Here is a 19,504-nt window from a genome sequence, read left to right on the forward strand (position 1 = left end):
CTCTTTTCTTTTGGGAAAGAACAACCCATGCCCACATGAATGTCAGAGTGGTGTTGATGCGGGTGGGGGCTGAGAAATGAGTTTGTGTCTGGAGCCCTGGAAAAGGGCCTTGTTTAAGGGAAAGAAAAGAGCCCAGGGAAGCACAACCAAGCTGCTGTGGTTCAGTGAGCCAGGCAGCATGTGATGACATTTCCTTTAAAACCCTGCCTTGTGATGAGCTTGCTGCAGGGTGAGCCCAGGCTCTGGCAGCCTGCAGCAGATCCATGCTGGCCACACAGCACCCTGTGAGATGTGCCTGGGCTGCCTGCCTTCACTGGAGCTCTCACACAAACTCACTTCTAGCAGCTCCTGCTTGGCTCTCCCTGCCTTTGGCTGCCTGCCTGGGGTGGCCAGAGCCCACCCTTGGGCAGCTGGAGCTGCTCCTCCTGGTGCTGCTGGCTCTTGGGGTGGATGTGTTATCCTCCATGCCCATTGCTCACTGGAGCAGTTTGCTTCCTCCCCAGCTGTAAGTGGCATTGTTAGTTCTTTGGCTCTAATAATCTTCATTTGAAGCTCTAATGGATATCCACACAGATAACATGCTAATTTATTAGTTCAGCTCAACTGGGCTGCAGGATGAAAAATGATTGCAGAAGACTTTTAATAAAATTCAAAGGGATTTTATAGGTCTCAAGCCACTTTTAAAATGCAAGAGAAAGCCAAGAGTATTACTTTGTTAACCCACATAATTCTATCCTGCCTAATGAGGTCTGGAGCTAATCTTCAGTGCTCTGCCCTGGGATCAGAATTATTGGAGCAGGTAAACACTTCTAAGTACCACACTGCATCTCTGAGTTGGGCTGCATTGTCACTGTGACTTTCTGTTCCTTCCCTTTTATGAACTTTTCATAAAGCTCAGAATAGAGATGATTATGTAAAAACAAAGAGCTGGCTTCCTGTAGTGAGTGGCATGCAGCAGCCTCCTTTCCTCTGTTCTGCTGGGCCTGAGGCACTGAGGGGCAGCACAGCATGTTGGCTTGGGGGAGAGCACAAGTCTTGACTTTCAGGCTGCTTCTCCAAAGGGATGTAGAGATCAGCCCATGACAGGCACCACTCAGCTGTGAAACTCATGCTACAAGCTCAGCTTAGGCAATGTAGTTCTTTTCCATGACAGCTTCAGATTTCTTACTCATTTTTGCAGAGCTATTTTGTGTTTGAGGGAGATGAAGGGCAGGCACTGAAAAATACAGGAGAGAAATTATCTACTTAAACCTGTTCAGGAGAGCAAAATCTTTTAATCTGAATGTGGGAATATTGTTTATTCTCTCCTATATATATGTGTTTTGGGATTTATTTTTTTTTGACAGAGACAATAAATGCAGTTTGACAGTCAGAGGAGAGAAAATACAGAGCAAGACTGCCAATTACTGTAAACTGGTGACCCTCCTTGATTCAGGGGACTTGCTCATCCACACCATCTCAGAACTTACTTCCCATTTGAGAATCCATAATAAACTCTGTCCCTGTCAGTAGCATTTCAGCTCAGACCTTGCCTCTAGAACCAAACAAAGCATTAAAAGTCAGGCTTGTAGAAGGTTCCACAAGCTGGCCATGCAGTTCCCCACACCTGTATTGGTTGTGAGGAAAAATATTTTGATCTGAGTTAAAAACAAGGCAATTGAACACCAGTTCTCAGAATGGTTTGGAGAAGTTTTTCTGGTTTCCAGAAAATTGCACTGTGTCACAGCAGGCTTCACTTTGCTGTTTTCACAACGTGTACAATGCCATAACCAACCACAAAGCAAACCCATGGGAGTGCAGAGTTTGTCATTATGCTTAGTAGCCTAATACAGCAGCGTGTGTCCTGTGTTCAGGGCAGGTTTTATTCAGATTTGTAAGAATTATGACATTAGTAATCCTTTTCCTGAGTGTGTAAGCAGTGCTTGTCACAGCCACCAGCAAAGCCCAGTCCCAGATGTGGTTTGGCTGCTGGAGAGAGTTTTGGCCAACCAAGTGACCTCGTGATTCACTCTGCTCCCATTGCTCAGTGATTATAGTGTGACCTGGGGAATATTAGCCACAGTCAAAGCAGAGGAGGTTAAGGTGACCACTTACCAGGAAAACGTAGCTTTCAGGGTATAATCTGTTTACAAGCATTTAATTGCAGTAAATGAGCCAGGCAGAAGGTGAGGAGGATCTGAAACACAGAGGAATAATAAATTGACTCATGTTTATTTAAGCATTTATATCTTCTGAAGCTGGGCTTAGCCTGAGGATGCAAAGGGATTAAGGCATGCTTGCAAAGCCCCTTGTCTTCTGCATCCTACTTTTCCCCTACAATGACAAATCCTCTATCCCTTTCCAGTGGGGTCTATGCACTTGTACATAATTTATTTTTGCTTAGAATATTCTCCCCTGACATCTGCACTGTTCAGTCCTGTACATCTCACTCCCTCTCCCAAGCTATTCCTTGTGTTTCAAGCTGATTTCTCTTCCCCCACTTCCCTTTTATTTGAATGTAGAATTATCTATCTCCATGCCTGAATGTGTAAACTGGGTTGTATCACTTCAGGCCAGCTGAAAGCTGTACTTTCCAGAAGGGTTCAATTAATTAAACAAATCTCAACCCCAATTTCATTTTGACCTAAGTTCTAAAATGCTTGACATAAAATGGATCATTTTCCGGAGTTTTACTCTTGATAAATCCACATTTAATATTAAACTAAAATCTAAATTAGTTTTTTCTTTTCCTTGCAAAATGTCAACATTTTCATTTTGAAAAATGTTGAAACAAAATGTTCTGACACCTTGGAAAATCCATCTCCTCCCATACCCATTTACCATCCAAAAACCTATCATTAATGTTTTATCCATGAAAATAACCTAATCAGCAGTTGTAGAAAAGCTTCATCTCCTTTTAGTTCCACAGCTCATGGGATTGCAGGGGCCCACTTGCATTTTTGGATTGCCCCTTGGATGGAAGCCTGAGCTGGGTGCAGTGGGACATGATAAATGGGAGATGTCACCCCCCTGGAGGGGGTCACACCTTGCCTGGGGTGGCTCCTGCACCCCAGAGCAGTTGCTGTGGGATGAGTGTGTGAGAGCTTCACCTGCATGTGATTGGTGATGGGCTACACTGGGGTACAACAGCTTGCTGGAACTCAAAATGTCCCTCAGACATTTTTGAATGTTCCAGGCTCAGGTCAGAAGCATTTGAGACCCTGGCAGGCAGCTGGAAACAGCTGTGATTTTGGATTCGAACCATGGAATGAGTTACCAACCTTGCAGGAAGAACAAGAAGTCACAAAATTTAGATATTAGAGTAGAAGTAGTCACAAAGTAAAGGGAAGTATTTTTGAGTGCTGTACAGGAGGATTTAAGTTTTGTACATGGGGGTCAGAAGGTTTAAGATGGAAGGATTTGGGACTGTCCTCCTTCTCTCTTCTTCCTTACCTCCATGTTCTTGGTGATGTTGGCACTCACAGATTGGTCTAGAGTAGAAAGGCACCATTTAATGTAGGTAATAGGCACTGGGGAAAAACTGTAACCATGTAACACGTAGTGTACCATATAAAAGATAGAAAAGCACCATTTAATATAGGTAATAGGCATTGGGGGAAAACTGTAAACATGTAACACATAATGTACCATATAAAAGACAGCAGCAGCCCTGGGCAGGGAGAGAAGAAGAAGACAGAGACAGAGAGGATGTCAGGGTGTGTGTGTGCCTCTGCCTGAGCTGTGAGCAAACCACAGCAGCCCCAGAAGAAAATCTTCTAGATAATTTGCAATAAACTGCCTTGAGACCAGACAACAGAAGAAAACTGAGCCTTTCTTTGGAAGCATGGGTTGGAGGAGAGAGTTTTCCACCACATGGAGCCACCCCTGACCTAGGGGTGAGCTCTGGCACCTGCTTTGGCTCAGTTTGGGGCCATCCTGCCTCCCTAGTGGTGCTGTAGGGTGTCCCCAGCTCTGCCATGCCCCACTCAGCCAGGCACCCTGGGCTGATCTGTCTTCACCCACAACCTCAGAGGGGCCTGGGCTGGGCTGCTCCTGTACCTGCCCTGCCTTTTGACCCATAGGGCAGGAGCCTTTGTTTCCCTGAGCATGGCCTCGTTGCTCAAGTACCAGAAGATGCTCTCAACCCAATAAATGCAGACCCACAGAAGTGTTTTACCTGTCCAGGTAAGGAAATATTGCTACCCTTGCTTTCTCAGTGCAGAAAGGAAGTGTAATTTCCTAATTCTTGCTGATTTTCAGCAGTTTCCTTCATTTTTATGACTCATTATGGTTCTCATTTTCTGGTTATAGTCAAAGAATATGCTTTCCCCATGATTCTCACATTCTCACAGCTGAGGAGCCCAGCATGGGCTGTGCTGCACCCTCCTGCCCCCTCCCTCCATCCCGGGCTCCCCCCTGGGCTCCTGCTGCTGTGCTGGGAGGGAGCCTGGCCGGGTCCCTGCTGGAGCTGCTCAGGCATGCAGGGCACCAGCTTGTGCCAGGGCCCTACCAGAGCTGTGTTTGCTGCCCAGCACAGCCCTTAACACCTCTGAGGCTGCAGAGATGTGTCCTGGGCTTCTCTTCAGCTCCAAGCCCCCTTTTGTCCCCGCTGTGTGAGACAAAAGCGGAGCGAGCAGCGAGTGCTGTCAGGCGTGTTAGTTATGATCCCATCAGCCTGTTTATGAGCTCATGATTCAAGTCTCTGCCATGGGCAGCACTGGTGCTGCTGGGCTTGTTTTAACAAGCTCTTGCAGGATGGCTGCTGGAGGCAGCTCCACCTGAGAGGCAAAATTCTTTGCTGGGGAAGCAGAGCAAGGTGACCTGCCAGGTGTCTGGTTCCTGAGATTTATCCCAGACCTGGGCTGACTGCCTCCCTTGACATTGTCCCCTGTGGTTTATGTGCCTCTGCAGCTGGGGATGAGGCTGGGAGGATGCACCACTGAGGAGAGCTCCTTGTAGGGTGTGTGACACAAACTGCCAGGGCCAGCACACTGTGCACCCTGGCACCTGTAAAATGTGCACTGTGTTTAGGGTGGGTGTGTGCTTGTCCTGTTTGCCTTCATTTATCAATCCACAATAATTAACCCTCACAGCCCTCCCCAGACAGCCTGTGGGACATGGCTCTGGTCTATGTGCTCCATACTGGCCAGTCAGAGCTGGGAGCAGCACTATCCAGGGATGCAGAACATCAATCACTGCACTCCATTCCCCATGTCTGCTGTCTCAAACCTGGGGACTGTTCCGAAGCCTTGAGTTATCCCAGTGTTCAGTTTCTATTAAAGCTCATGAAAAGATTCCATAACTGCAACTGGACTTCCTTGTTTGACTTTCACTTTCTAAAGAACAGATTAATTTCATGGGATCTGCAGTGGAAAGCTCAGCTGTGCCAAGAAATGTAGACAGCTTTGCAGGAGCAGACATTTGGAATTGCTGGGCTGCAAACAACTTGGAGCAACTTGTAAAGCCATGTGAAATGAAAGCAGTTTTCCAGTTAATCTGCCAGTTAAAAAAAAAGTAAAAATGTCCCAGTGTTAAAATGAACTGTTTTTTGGCTTGGGCTGTGATTTCAGTGGGTTTAAGATGATTTATGTGGGGGCTCCTGGAAACTCTGTTCACTGTTTTGTATAGAGTTTGGTTCTTGTGCTGTTCCTTTGGTGTCCAACGTGCTCAGACAGGGCAGTGACCCTCAGCTCCTGTGGGTGGTTTCCTATTGAAGGTAGATGTTGGGAAAAGATTTTTCTGGAGCAAAGTAACTTCAAATGTTACAGGTTGGCATGCTTGCCATATAGAAAGGACAGTGCTTATAAAGGGAATTACCTGGCAAAGTGCAAAGTATGGATTTCAGAGAATTTTGACTGTTCCCTGCTTTGCCTCCTATGGTGAAGCAGATGCTCCTCAAAAGCCCTGGGCCAGGCAGGAGCCCAGGTGTGCCTGCACTGCTGGCCTGGCTGCAGGAGTGACCCAGGCTGGTCTGCCTGCTAAAGCCCAAATTTGAGGTCTGCAGTGTCAAAGGGCAGGGAAGGGAAGTGAAACAAAAAACCAGAAGCTGAAGGGAGTATTTTACAGAAATGGGTGTCTCTCTCATGATGCAAGGGGCCATGACTGGGCTGAAGGCAGTCCCCTGCTCTGATTTCCCTGATTCCAGGACGTGACTTCTTTCAGTTCCTTCTAGACATTTGAGAATAGGGAAGAGTGCAGAAGGGCTGTGGTGGCCCTCAAATTCACCTTCAGGAACAACTGCTTGGCCTGACGTGGTAAGAAGTGCCCCTGTTGGATGCAGCTGCCCTGCTCCCCAGGAGGCAGAAACTTCAAATTCAGAGAAAGTTCAGCTGAACAGCAAAAAGCCCTGAGAAGACCATGTGTCAAAGCTGGGTAACTCCCCATTGCCTTACAAGGTGTGTGGGTGTGTCAGAGTTAATTTCTGAGACTTGCTGAAGGTCATCTGAACTTTAATGTGATTAATTTGTGGGGTTTTAATTATTCTTGTGAGCAAAGTCCCACAGCTGTACATGGGGAAATGGCTGTGACTTTGTCTCTCCATTTATGAAGTAAAGGATAAAGGCTGTGAAGGAAAACTGCAAGAACTGGGTATTTTGATATTTGAGTGTGTTTGAGAAAGGGAAGCAGTCTTTTGCCCATGTGTAATAGAGACTTTGAGGGTAAATACCTACCTAAAATAGGTAGAAGATTATTCTACATCTTCAGATATCCCTGTAGAGAGGCAGCAGGAGTAATCCTGTGAAGGACAAAATTTAGTGGTGTCATTTCTCTTAGCAGACATCCAGTTTGCCTTCAAGTATTCCCCAGCATTTACATGAGCACTTTCCCCTCTATTTATTTGTTTGTTTGTTTATTGTCTGCCTAATGGTTTCAGCCTTATCACAAAGGATGATAGCAGCACATCACTGCAGGAGAGCTTGCAGCTGCTTATTGCAGTCCCAAGTAAGTAGTAAATAGCTCACTCAGAAAAAAATAAATGCTACTTTTATCAGTCTGTCCATGGTACCCATATGTCCAATTTGGGATTGATCACTCATGCAGAAAAGCTAATAACACTCAGTATTCTGCTTTTAGACTCCACAGGCAGAGACAGGTTATGTGACCTCTGTTTGCCCCACAAGCCTGGTATTGTGCTGCTTCATCCATTGCCAAATTTTGTTTTAAAGAGGAAGCAGATGTGGAGCACAATGAAGGGAACTGGATTAAGGATTTCAGGCCTGGTTAAGAGAACTCTAGATGTGAGGAGATCTAGCTTTCACCTTATATACCACAGACTAGACACAATTCCTCTTGAAGGTCTCTGTGTCAGATTGAGGAAGAGGAAATAAAGTAAACCAAAAATCCCATTGCCCAGAGTTTTGCTGTGCAAATGTCTTTATAAAAATTAGACCATATACAAGATTTAGCCCTGGCTCTTCTGAATGGAAGCTGAATGGTTAAATAGCTAAATAATCCCTACCTAGAGCCTTTGTTTCTTGATTTTACTAGAGAGGGAGAGGTTCAAACCTTCAGGTGTTTGCTGTTTGTAGCAAGGAGTTGTGGTTGGTTGATGGTTTCTGTCTGCTGTCATGCACAGGGAATTTCATGGTTCTGGGCTGTCCAGCACCCTCTCATGTGTTTCTTGGTCATTCAATCTATTCACATGGATTTAGGGTATTTTTGAGCTCTGAACTGATATGTGAGTCAGGTGGGAATTTATGCTGTGGTGTTTAAAGAAAGAAAAAAAAAAAAACAAACAAAAAAACCCAAAACAACAAAAGAAACTCTGCTCTCAGCCCTACTAGAAATTGAAGTAAATAATACACCTGTATCAGCAGTTTATTTGACAACATAACTACAGGTTGGTGACAACTGTTAAAAAAGGGAAAAAAAAAAGACACTTTGTTTATATGTTAGCATCTCCGGGAATTAAGGGAAAAAAACACTAGGAAAGCAGATACAGGCTGGATCTTTGCAAATGTTCTGTAACAGCACAGGGCTAAAATCTGTCAAGGTACTTGAAATCCAGGATTTAATTGACTTGCTTATAACAATATCACAATGCTGAGAGTAGGAGAATTCAGAGTGACAGGTGCTTCATAGCTCTACGAGGACCTGGGTGCTGCAGGAAGAGGCACAAAGGCACAAGGTGTGAGTTGAAAATATAAATGAGATTTCCAGCTGTAATAATCCTCTAGGATTTCACCATGTGCAGAGCAGTGCTTGGGGTTGGTGGAGTCCCTCAATAAATAGCCAGGCTATTACTGACCTGGCCATGTGCTAGCAAGCATGGGTGGAAAACAAAACCAAAGAGCCCAGTCTGCATGGTAAATATAACAAGAGAGGTTGTGGGCCTGCCCTTCCTTCCTCCAGGCTCAGGGCATCACTGCCAAAGGGAAGAGCAGCCTGACCCTCGGAGCTGGAATTGCCACTGCTAAAATGAGGGCTCTGGTGGGAAAAGCTGTGTGTTCTGGCTCTTGCAGGGGTGTGCTGGAGTGTGGAGACCTCCCTGTGCAGAGAAGAAGCCTTGCCAGCACCTAGCTGTCCTAAGCATCCATTTATAGTCCCAGTTTAATTCCATAAGGGTGAGTGTAAGGTATTTTCAGTTTACCCACTCTGGACAACTTTTTGCTGCTGAAGTAGGCAGAAGTGCTTTGTAGAGGATTATAATAGCTCTCAAGCTAAGTGTTTCTATTGGATTCAAAGAGCTAATTATCCCTTTAAAATGCTTTTCCAAAATTGTTTTCAGACTTCTCCTCCATTATAACTGAACCCAAACTTGAGTGTCTCATGTATTTGTTACAGGTGCCATAGGACACCTTCTCAAAAAGAAATACCAGCCAACAGCTGATGCCACAAAGATGTCACTATCAAAGGCAGCATCTGGGGGGGGGTGGGAGGAGGAGGAATATTTCGTCTCTTTTTTTTGGCAGAGTATATTCTATTCTAGTAATATTTCCCTTAGACTTTTTTTGGTTTATTTTCTATTGGGTTAAATGGCTTGGATTTACTGAGGACATGGCCTTTTTCACATGGAAAAGAAAGATTTAGCACAGATATATCTTCATGAACTAGGGGAAAATTTCCTCCTTTTTGATGGACCCAAGTCCTTTAAAGCCTCTGAAAGGAAACCAAATATCTTTAATTCCCAGGAGATATCTCAGAGGATCAGAGCTAAAACATTACTCTCTGAACTATTACACACAGAGACCTCTGCATGACCCTTTGTGTTGCAGAGTCTCAAGGCTGTGGATTCTCCAGAAGAACCTATTTCTTCTACAACCAGAGGCTGAACAAGAGTGCCCCATTATAGAAGTTTAAATAAACCCCATAAGGTCATCTGCTGCTTAAATCCTTGCTACCAGGTCTGTAGATATTTTTGCTTTGTTTCTAGGCGAGCTCAGAGTCCCAGTGCCAAAGGGCAGCATGTAAATTGTGCTGTTATTCTGAAACATGCAGGGTAATAAATGGTGCTGTCAATTGTTTTCACTCAAGTGACAGGTTTATTCTCTTCAAAACCAATGACCAGGAATAGCTATTATTGCAAAAAAATTCACCATGTATCATCTCGTGCCTGTTGTTTAACAAATAATGCTAAGTCTAATTGCCTTCCTCTGTGGCCAACTATCTATGAGTTAATGGGGTTTTTTTATTGAAGACGTGTAATTTACCATTGCTTTTGATGTGCCATCTGAGTGAATGTCTCTGTGAATCACATCTGCAATCTAGCACTGCATGTCCCAAAGGAATACCCCTTATCCCATTGTTTTCTCATGATCCAAGTAAAAACAGTCTTGACTTTTTTTTTCCTTAACACGAACTATTAAGCTTCTGTTTCCTAGCTCTAGTTTGATATTTTTGCTGCTGGCAGATGCACTAAAGTTTAATAAATCAGTTGCATGTGGGAATGTATGATGTTTTATAGTATTAGAAATAGTGGGTTTAAATCTCAGTAGCACTTTTTCCCAGAGTAAATATGGAATTAGCCTGGAATTTGATCCTGCAGTTCTGCCCAAACTCCCTTGGAATCCAACTGCAGCCCTTTTTGATAGCACCCTGTTTTTCAGCAAGAAAATTCTGCAGATGATAGACTTTGGGATACAAACATTACTGCTCTTTAAACATATTTTTTTTTAGTGATTCAGCAATGCCTGTTTTTCTACAAGTCTGTGTTCCATTTCTTTTCCAGTCAACATTGCAATGTTTGTAATGTTTTAGGAGGTTAGAAAATAGCTTCTAAAACTGTAAAGCTTACATAAAACTTGTACTTCAACAACATACTCTAGAAAGAGCTGATGGCAGGCAAATGTTGAAGTTAAAGCCTTGCTTCCTTGGAAAACAATATGGCTTCATGTGCCAAAAAGAAGGTGATAGGGAGCAGAAGTAGAACTTCTATCAGCAAAATCTTAGTTTTTTAAATTATTGAGGTCTGTTGTGGCTGAGAATGGAGTGAAGGACAGGGCATTTGTTGAATGGTCTATGAATGGGCTTTCTCAAGCAGCAAAAGCCAAGGTCTGGTTTGCCATTAGGTGGGTGTTAAGAAGGGGAAATGAGATGGGGAAGTCAAAATGGGGGATACAGGTAGGACAGGAGCCGTGCCTTGCCCTGCAGGCATTCAGAAGGCAGTGGAGGCACTGAGGACAGTCCCAGTCCTGGGGGGTGGGAGTGGAGCCCTCCAGGAGAGGTGTCTGAAAGCCCAGCACTGGCAGAGCAGCATCCTGAGGGGCTCTGCTGGGGATGCTCTCTCAGCACCCTGCTATTCCCCAGTTAATTTGCCAGCAAACCCTGAGCACAGATTGCTTTGTTCTGTTAAAACAAATATCCAGGAAATTCAGCTACAAACTTTAGCTATCACTTAGCTCTTATCTTGCTCTATTGCAATAACTATTTGATGACCTCAGCAGAGGCCTTGAATGCAGTAATCAGTTCTTCAAGTTTGCAACAAAATCAGTTCTTTTTTTTTTTCCTAAACAACTAAAAGTTACAAGAGGTTGTCTTGGCCTTTTATCTGTTTTGACAAACGAGGGCCTAGACCTCCTCCTCTGCATGCTGAGCTGCTCTTGCAGGGTCTGGGAGGAGGAGGTGGCCTGGCTGTCCAGACTCCTGCCTCCCTGTCATGCAACTCCCTGGCAAAGCAAGGCAGGGAACTGCATTCTTTGCCTGAAAGGCAGAGGAGGCTGGCTGGTTTTTAGCAGGGCTGCCACCAAGAAGTTCAGCTGGTTGATTTGCATAGATAATTTTTAGCTCCTGTTTAGCTTGAACAGGAGTAATTTGGAGAGTAAATGATCTGAGTGATCAGAGCAATACTCACCCTGGTGCTTCAGCCCTGAGAAGCCAAAGATGCTGGTACCTTTTTGCTCCAGCTGGAAGCCTCTGTTTGGAGTGGAATGGGTTAAATTGCAGCCTGTGACTGCAAAGCATTTGTCTGAGGACTGGGACCGTTCTTATCTTTACAGTGAAATATTATCCCTTCATGGTTAACAACCAGCAGCAAACCTGCTCATTGTGGAAGCAGTTTGGCATAATTAGCCTGTTAAAGAAGTCTGCCTATTGATTAACTGAACTAAATGACCCATAATTAAGAGCCCAACTGTGGAGCTAATCTATTTGGTGGTGTTTTCCTCCCCCTTACAGGTTTGGAAGCTGCAGCTCAGTTGGCTGTCAGGGGATGGGCTGGTGAGGAGCCCATTGGGTGGCAACTGAGCTGGTGCATCCCAGGGCTCTAATGGCACCCTGATGGTTACAGGGGGCTGTGGGACTTTGCTGTCCCCTCTCAGACCTCAGAGGTGCAGCAGGAGCCCTGCTGCCTTCAGGAGGCTTTGCTGCCTTCCTCGGGCTCGCTGGAGCTGTCAGGTTGGATGTATGGGTTTGGGGAGGTGGCTCCATCCCTGCCAGCAGGCACACGGGTGTGGGCTGTTGTGAGTGCTGGAAGGGGACCCAGCCCAAGAGAAAGACAAAGCTGGGGCTGAAGTCGTGGGAAGCCATTTGTTTGGTTAGCTTGCAGTGCTGTTTCCTCACAAAAGTTGTCTATTTTTAATTGCAATTTGTGTCTAGTGTGATGCATAGCTTCTATAAAATGTATTCAGACTGGAGTTTAACTTGGGTAGTTTAAAGGAGCTCCTGTTTATACCTGGATATTATTGACTCTTTCATTATCACCTTTGTAAAATACTACTTTCTTCTTACACTTTTTTCCCTATCTCTTACTAAAGATTATGCCAGAATGAGTTCATTGCTTTGCCCTCCCTTTGAGGCAATGGTATAAAAGCAGGATCACATTTTAGTGGTGACACCAGCCAGCCTGCATGGCCTGAGCTGGCACCAAGCTGCACCAGGCCAAGGGATTGATAACAGTAAGCTACAGTTTCAAATAATCACAAAGCAAACAATTGTTATTTTTTTTTTGCAACTCAGCTCTTATCTACCTCTTCTTCTCAATCAATCCTCCCCAAACCCACAAAAGTAGCAATATGAACAGATTTGGTATCTAAGAGTTTAAGGTTAAATGACTTCTTAAGCATTATTTCCTTGTGTCCCAGCTGTAAAGCACCTCTGTGTGAATCTGCCCAGGGAATGGCCTTGCCCCAGAGGGGGTCTGTGAGAATTGTGCAAGGGGTATAGCTGGAGCTCTGGAAAAACTTTATATGTAGTTGCAAGGGAGCTTGTACAAGAACCTGACTGAGGATAAAACCCTGCAGCAGCCTTTTAAACTTGATTTTATCCCATTCTGGCCCTTCACCCTTCCTTTTGTACACATTGCTATGAGGGAATAGTTAGTTACCTCCTATTAATATCTCGAGATGTTCATGCAATGTCTGAACAGCAGAGCTGGCTCCTGCTGAGTCTCTGACCATGGTACCATGATCCAGGAGGTTGCTTTGATCCCAGGGTGGGAAGCAGGGAGACAGCAGGCTATTTTCTTTCCCTAGCTGCAAGAAAATCATGGTGTCATCACATCACCTTCGCCCCCCCCCCCCCCCCCCCCCCCCCAAGCTGGAAATACCTGGAGCAGCTCACACATTTATCTACCTGTTAAGCCCTTTGGAAGGAAGTGAATGAACTCCCTGCAAAGATTCCAGAGACAGCTCAGAGTTCCAAGAAATCCCACCAGGATCCCTCTAAACAAGAGGATTCCTCTTCCTTCCTTCCTATACATCCAAAACCCTCCAGTGAGGGATCAGACCCTGGGGAAGGCAGGGATCACTGAAATGCCTGGGATGGCTTTCTGCCAGAGATGTTGGGAAGAGATGAGGTGTCTCCTCTCCTCTTCTTACTAGAGTGGTATTTCTTGCTGTATTTACTCCCTTTTAAAAGTTTGGATTTGGTCAGTACCTCATAAGGACTTTTGTTTTGTCAGTGAGTGAGCAGTTGCTTCTAGGAGCTTGCAAAATCCCCAGCAAATCTTGAACTTGAAAGCTTCTCTTATTTACATATATATGTACTTATGATTAGATTTATATATAATATCTGCTTATTTAATGTACATATTATTAAAGAGTCTATGACTGTATCAGCAATCACTTCTTAGCAGATCGTGTTATGCTTCATGTGTCACCACAGAGGATGCAGATAATCTGAAAAGTGCCTTGCTTGCACACCAGAGCTTTAATAGCTATAACAAGACAATTAGTACATCATTCCACTTGAACTTTAATGTAATAATTGCCAGTAAGTAATTCCCCTCTGATGTGATACACAGCCTGTGTTGTGAACAAATATCAGAGCAGCCCTGTGTAGGAAAGGGAAAATAAAAGTCACAGCTGCTGATTGTGACCAAGGGGCTGGGTTTGGGGATGCTGTTCCACAGTGATGGATGTGCTGTGGGTGTTGGACATGGCCAGGAGCACTGGGAGGACTTCCACTGGATGTGATGTGCTTCTCTCTGTGTCCCTGCATCTCTGGATGAGTGGGATGTATTGCACAGTGCCTCAGGGGAGGGGATATGTTTATCCCCAGGTGTGGTACTGAGAAGTGCAGAAAAAGCTCTTTCATTCTCCCTGCCCACAGAGAGAATGACTTTGAAAAAATGGACATTTGGATAGCAGAGATTTTTTTTTATAGTAAATGAATCAGAGCCTTGGCAGAGGCCAGCACATCCTGGAGCAGAATAAGGATTGCCTCTGTCTCAGCATGACCCCAAACACTTCTGAATTTCCAAACATGTTTCTGATCCTCTCTTGCAGTGAGGTCAGTGGGGAAATACAGGCTGTAATGCAGTTTTGTGATTTGAAGTTTGGTGTCTGAATTGTGCTCTAATGTATTGGGGAAAAGCATTTGTTTCCCACCATGGATCAAGTGGATGCCAGCAGATTCTCCTTCTGTGCCCAGGACCTGAGCCCCACTGCCCATGCCTGGTCCTGGCTTTCTGGAAAAATCACTGCTTGTGTCAGGAAAGCTCTTCCAGGCTGCCCTAATGATGTTCACATGAAAAGAGAAGGAAGGGGGAGGGAGGAAACATCTTAACCCATGTCAAGTATGATCTCTCCTGTGATCACATCCTGTCTGATCCTCCCTCTGGGTCACTGAAGTGTACGTGGTTGGTGTGTGTTTTCTAGAGCTCTGTGTTCTCTTCTGTGCAGTGCATGGGTACAAAAGGCTGCTTACCATGGGAAGCTGTGATCTGGGAAAAACAGGAAATAACATTTGGGCAGTGCTACAGAAGATGGGTTTTCTCTGACCCCGTGTTTTTGAACAGAGTAATTTGCAGTATTTTCTAGGACCAGATGTCTAATTAATGATTTATCCTAGTTTTTGCAGATTTTTATGACGTGTGCACCATGTAACTGTTTCTAACTAAGAAAGACAAGGAATGCGTTTTCTAAATTGATGAGGTAATCGTCAAATGTGGATAGTGATAGCAGTGGGAGAAAGTTGCCCATGGGGTGGTTATTTGACATGTACATGACAGTAATGCTGGCAGAAAGCAGTCCCCAGTGCTGGCACTGAGGCTGCAGCACGAGGAGTGACTCTTCTGGAGCCCCTGCTAGGTGGGGAGTGGGGACAGTTTGCCCAGACCATGATGAGGGGGAAGGTGCTGACCTTTATGTGACAGGAGCTGGGGAATCTCAGAACTTCACCTCCAAGTCCCTCATGAGGAGGTTCTCTGCTGCTCCACTGCTGAGAACAGCAGAATTCCTCCTCCAGCCCAGGCAGTGTGGATGGAGGAGGTGTCTCCAGTTGTCCCAGCTCCTGGCAGGAGCAGCACTGCTTTTCTGGGCAGAGCTGCAGGTCAGGGCATCCTCCCCTCCCACTGGAGCTGTGCAGGCTGTGCCAGCAATGCAGCTCTGGCTGCTCTCCTGCCCTGTGCCTTGGAAAAACCCCAGGGATTCACCTAAATATTCCCCATCCGAGCGTGGCAGGACCTGCTGTGCTTGGCAGTGGGTCAGGGGAGGACATCAGGTGTAACAGTGAGCAGGGGAATGGGAGGAGAAATGTGCTGGGGGCTCCAGGCACTGCTCTGCTTCCCCCCAAATTCCTTTGGAAGCTGGATCTCCTGCTGCTCCTGTTCATAAAAAGCAAATGACTTCTCAGATTTATTAGTTACCTCCAGGTGCAATTTATCAATCCCAGGCTGGGCCCTGCCCAGGCAGCTGGGGAGAAGCTTGTGTCTTTGATTAATGTGCTCTCCCCCACAATGGTGGCAGATTTCTTACAGGGATTTAATTCTAACAGATTCTTAAAAATAACAAGAAGCATATTCAGCGAGCTGTTTAAGAGGATGCAGAGCTGAAGCACAGTTCATTCTCTAAAGCTTTGAAGTATTTACAGAAGGGGTTGAGGGAGTCTTCATGGAAGCTGGGAGGGTAAAGGAGAACCTTTAAAGGAGAGTGAATTGGAATGGGCATAAAAAAGGAACAATGACAGCAGCTCATAGTGGAAACAGGAGACTGAGGGGTTTCAAAGTAGAAATGAAACAATGGGAGTGAGATCTCAATAAGAATAAGCAAAAACTGTTAAAGACTGGGTTCTTGTGAACACAGAGGTTCCCTTTAGCCAACACAATTTTTCTGTCTGAAATTGTTGTGAAAGGGTAGAGAAACATTAAGTGGGAAAAATCAGAAAAACTAGGAAGCTAAGAGAAAAATGGGAAGCCCCCAAATATTGGGCTGCAGGGTGGAAAACCTCTGAGGCTTCACTGCAGCTGTTTCCCTAATGGATCTAGAGGATGCCTTTTCCCATCTTTATTTTCTTCACCTTTTAGCCACAGCTTAAAATGAAAACATTACAGATAGACCTGCCTTTTGGAGACTGAGCCAACAAAAGCTCTTGATCTTTTGACCCTTTTTTCACAGATGGAAATATATTAACTTTCCCCCTTTTCAACAATGCCAAAGCTGTTTTCTCACAGTCCAGGGGCTGTGCTGGAAAGCAGGTTGCTGTTTTCCAGTGGGATGAGGATGCAGGTTCAGGATGGTTTGGAAAAACTCCATCAGCATAATCTTGTCCCCTCTGTACCTGAGTTGGCTGCTGACAGCCCTCCTAGGTGCAGCAGCTTAGATTTCAGTGTGACAAAGTGTTTTCACACCCTTTGGTAAGGAGGAACATCATAACCCAGTTAAAGGGCAGGATGCTCCAAGCTTTCAATGCATATTTATGCCGTCTATTTTAAGTATCTACTTTCAGATCTTTCTGTATGGTCAGTGCAAAAAAAAAAAAAATCCACATCTCTGGAAGGTGACTCATGACACCTAAAATAGATTCCTCTTCTCAGACATCCTCTCTCTGCACTAATTATAGCAGGAGGCTGGAGATGTTTAGCACAGTTTCAGCACGTGAAGGTTGATGCTGCAGGAGAGAGCAGCAATAGCCACTTTGCTTTCCCTGATGCCTGCAGTGGGTTGTGTGCATGTGTGCAGGTTCTCTGCAGCCCAGTTCCCTGGTTTATGGCCTCCCTGCCCTGTTTCCCTTTGCTCCAGAGGAAGGTGTTGAAGCCCATGCAGGTACTCCCAGGCCTGTGCAGGCTGATGTTCTGCTCTGTTTCTGGTCATGCTGAGCATGGTAGAGGGAGTGTGGTCACAATTCCCAGCCAGGTCACACAGCACTGCTGCAGGAGGCTGTAGGAAGTGGGATGAGATGCCTGCATCTCCCTCAGACAAACCTCTGGAGAGGAAACCCACTGTGGTCTCTCCTTGTGTCACAGCAGCTGTGACAGAGCCAAGCTGGCTTTGAGAAGGGCACACAGCCACAGGAACATGAGGCAGTTAGCCCAAGACTTGGGGCTGCCATTCCCTGGCCTTCCTGCTGATGGAAAAAGAGCAAAACAGCAAAACATGCTCACCCAAGCGTGACTGTGGGTGAGCATGGGGTGCATTTGCCCACCCTGTTCATCCTTCAGAGCAGGGTTGCCACAGCTCTGAGTGGCACAGCCTGCAGTTTCTCCCTCCCCTCACCCCCACTTTGTACAGCCATCTTTGGAGCCACAGTTGAAAATTAGGCACAGAGTTGGCCATTTGTAAACCAAGCTGACAGGAAATTGCTGGCTTTGTGCTGAAGAAGTCATTACCTTAAGCTTTATTGCCGTGTGCAGAGTTTACTTGTGACAAAGTAAATGTGCAGAGATGTCTGTAAATAGGGCTGGGATATTGCTGCGTTAACAGCTCCTGGTGAGCCATCAATCAGCAGAGCAGTGTGGAAGGAACCATCGCAAGGCACTGCTGCAGACACAGAGCCTCTCCCACTCTCACAGGCTCAGAGCTCTGCACCCCACTGCCAGGTGCTGCCCTGGCTGGGCAAAGCTCCCTTCCCCTTTGGGTTTCAGAGAAGGCTTTGCAGCCTAGATGTGCCATGGGAGGTGTGATGGGCAGTGCTGGGCTGAATCATCCACCTGAAACAGCATGAGGTGTGATCTTAGGTCCCTCTGCCACTTTGGAGACCCTGGGTTTGGGGTTTTGGTTCTGTCCATTAATGGCTGTGAAAGGGAGACAGCTTTGTTTCACTAATGCAAACATAAATCTCATTTAAAATAAATGAGGCAGCGAGATGCACCACTTGAGCTGCTTGAACTGCAGAAGCTGTGCTGGGGGGAAAGAGATGTACTGAAAATAAGTTGGTATCTGGTGGTGATCATTTAGATTTATGTGTCTAAATGATCTTAGTGGTGTCTTGAAGGAGCATCTCCCCTCCTGCTGCTGCTCCCCTGTCACTGGTGAGGAGCTCTGGCAAGCTCTGGCTGTGGAGTGGCTGAGTTCTCCTCCAGCTCAGCTTCCCAGAGCTCTGGCAAGTGGGAAATGGGGGCTTTTGGCTTTATCTGTGTTTTCTCAGGGAGGCCGACAGCCTGCTTGAGTTGTCTGAGCACTTCAGGATGTCTGGAACTTTTTATGTGCTTCTTCCCTCGGAGTCAGCCCGCTACTTCTGATGCCGTTTTGATTTTTGCCAAAATTGTGGCAGCCCAGTGCGAGCATTCATTTCTGGTCTTTTCTGGCTTCTGCCACTTGTGGGAGTGATAAAGTCAGGGAATAAAATCTCATCACTTGGGGGTCACCAGAGGGGCAGCCTGGAGGAATTTTCCAGGCATTGGCTGTGCAGGGCTGGATTGTTGCAGTACTGCAAGAGTCAGCCACCGAGGAAAACAGAGCCCTGTGTTTGCCATTGATGCCACTGCTTCCTCTGGGCCAGCAGAGCTGTCCCGGGGCTTCTGCAGGTGCTACAGCTTGGGGTGGTGTGGGAAGGGAAAGAGAGGCTTGGCAGGTGGCAACAGAAATCAGATGATGCTGCAGATTTCCTCCTTCTCACAACCTGTGCCCCGCAGTGCCCAGAGCTGTGAGGTTTGGGTTGGGTTGAGAAACCCATGCTTGCCGTGATGAAATCCTGACCTGATGTGGGGCTGCTCCCACCACTCGGCCATGAGGGGAGCACACAGAGCTGTGCCTTCTGCTGCCTCCCAGCCTCGGCCTGGCAGTGCCCGTGGCTCTGGGGGTGCTGAGGAAGGGCTTCACTCCTCACTCACTCTCCAGCTGCCCTTTAGCTGCAGGGCAGCCCCTTTGGCACGCAGAGGGAAGGGCACCCAGCTGAAACTCAGGGCTGGTTCCCTGCACCCCGGGGCTCTGGGAGCAGGGCTGCTCCTACAGCCAGGCACCTGGCTCTGGCTGGGGAGTGAGCTGTGGAGAACTTGGCCCAGAGTGTGCAGAGTTCCTGCTGACACAGAACTTTTCATGCACAGCCATGGCAGCCTGGTGAGCCCGGTTAGCCTGGCTGCCGTGCTGCCAGCCCCAGAGCTGAGTGCCCCTGGGCAGCCTCTCTGCACGACTCCCTGGCCCCTGCCTGAGTCTGGGGACGTGGTGCCAGCAGCCTCCCACCCGCTCTCCCCTTATCAGAGGGAAGCAAGAGGCTTCTCTGGAGCCTCTGCTGAGCTGAGGCATCTCCAGCCACTGCTGGCAGAGCCCACAAGGAGCTCTGAGGGACCCAAAGCAAACTTGGTGGCACTGATAAACCCAGCTTGCTCAGCTCAGGGGGGTGTGGGGAGGACAGCCAGCAGCTCCTGAGACCCACCCAGGGCAGGGACATGGAGGGACATCGGCTGGCTGGTGCCAGCAGTGAGGGCTGGGCT

Source organism: Lonchura striata, chromosome 15 (assembly GCF_050655825.1).
Source record: "Lonchura striata isolate lonStrDom1 chromosome 15, ASM5065582v1, whole genome shotgun sequence".
NCBI lineage: Eukaryota > Metazoa > Chordata > Aves > Passeriformes > Estrildidae > Lonchura > Lonchura striata.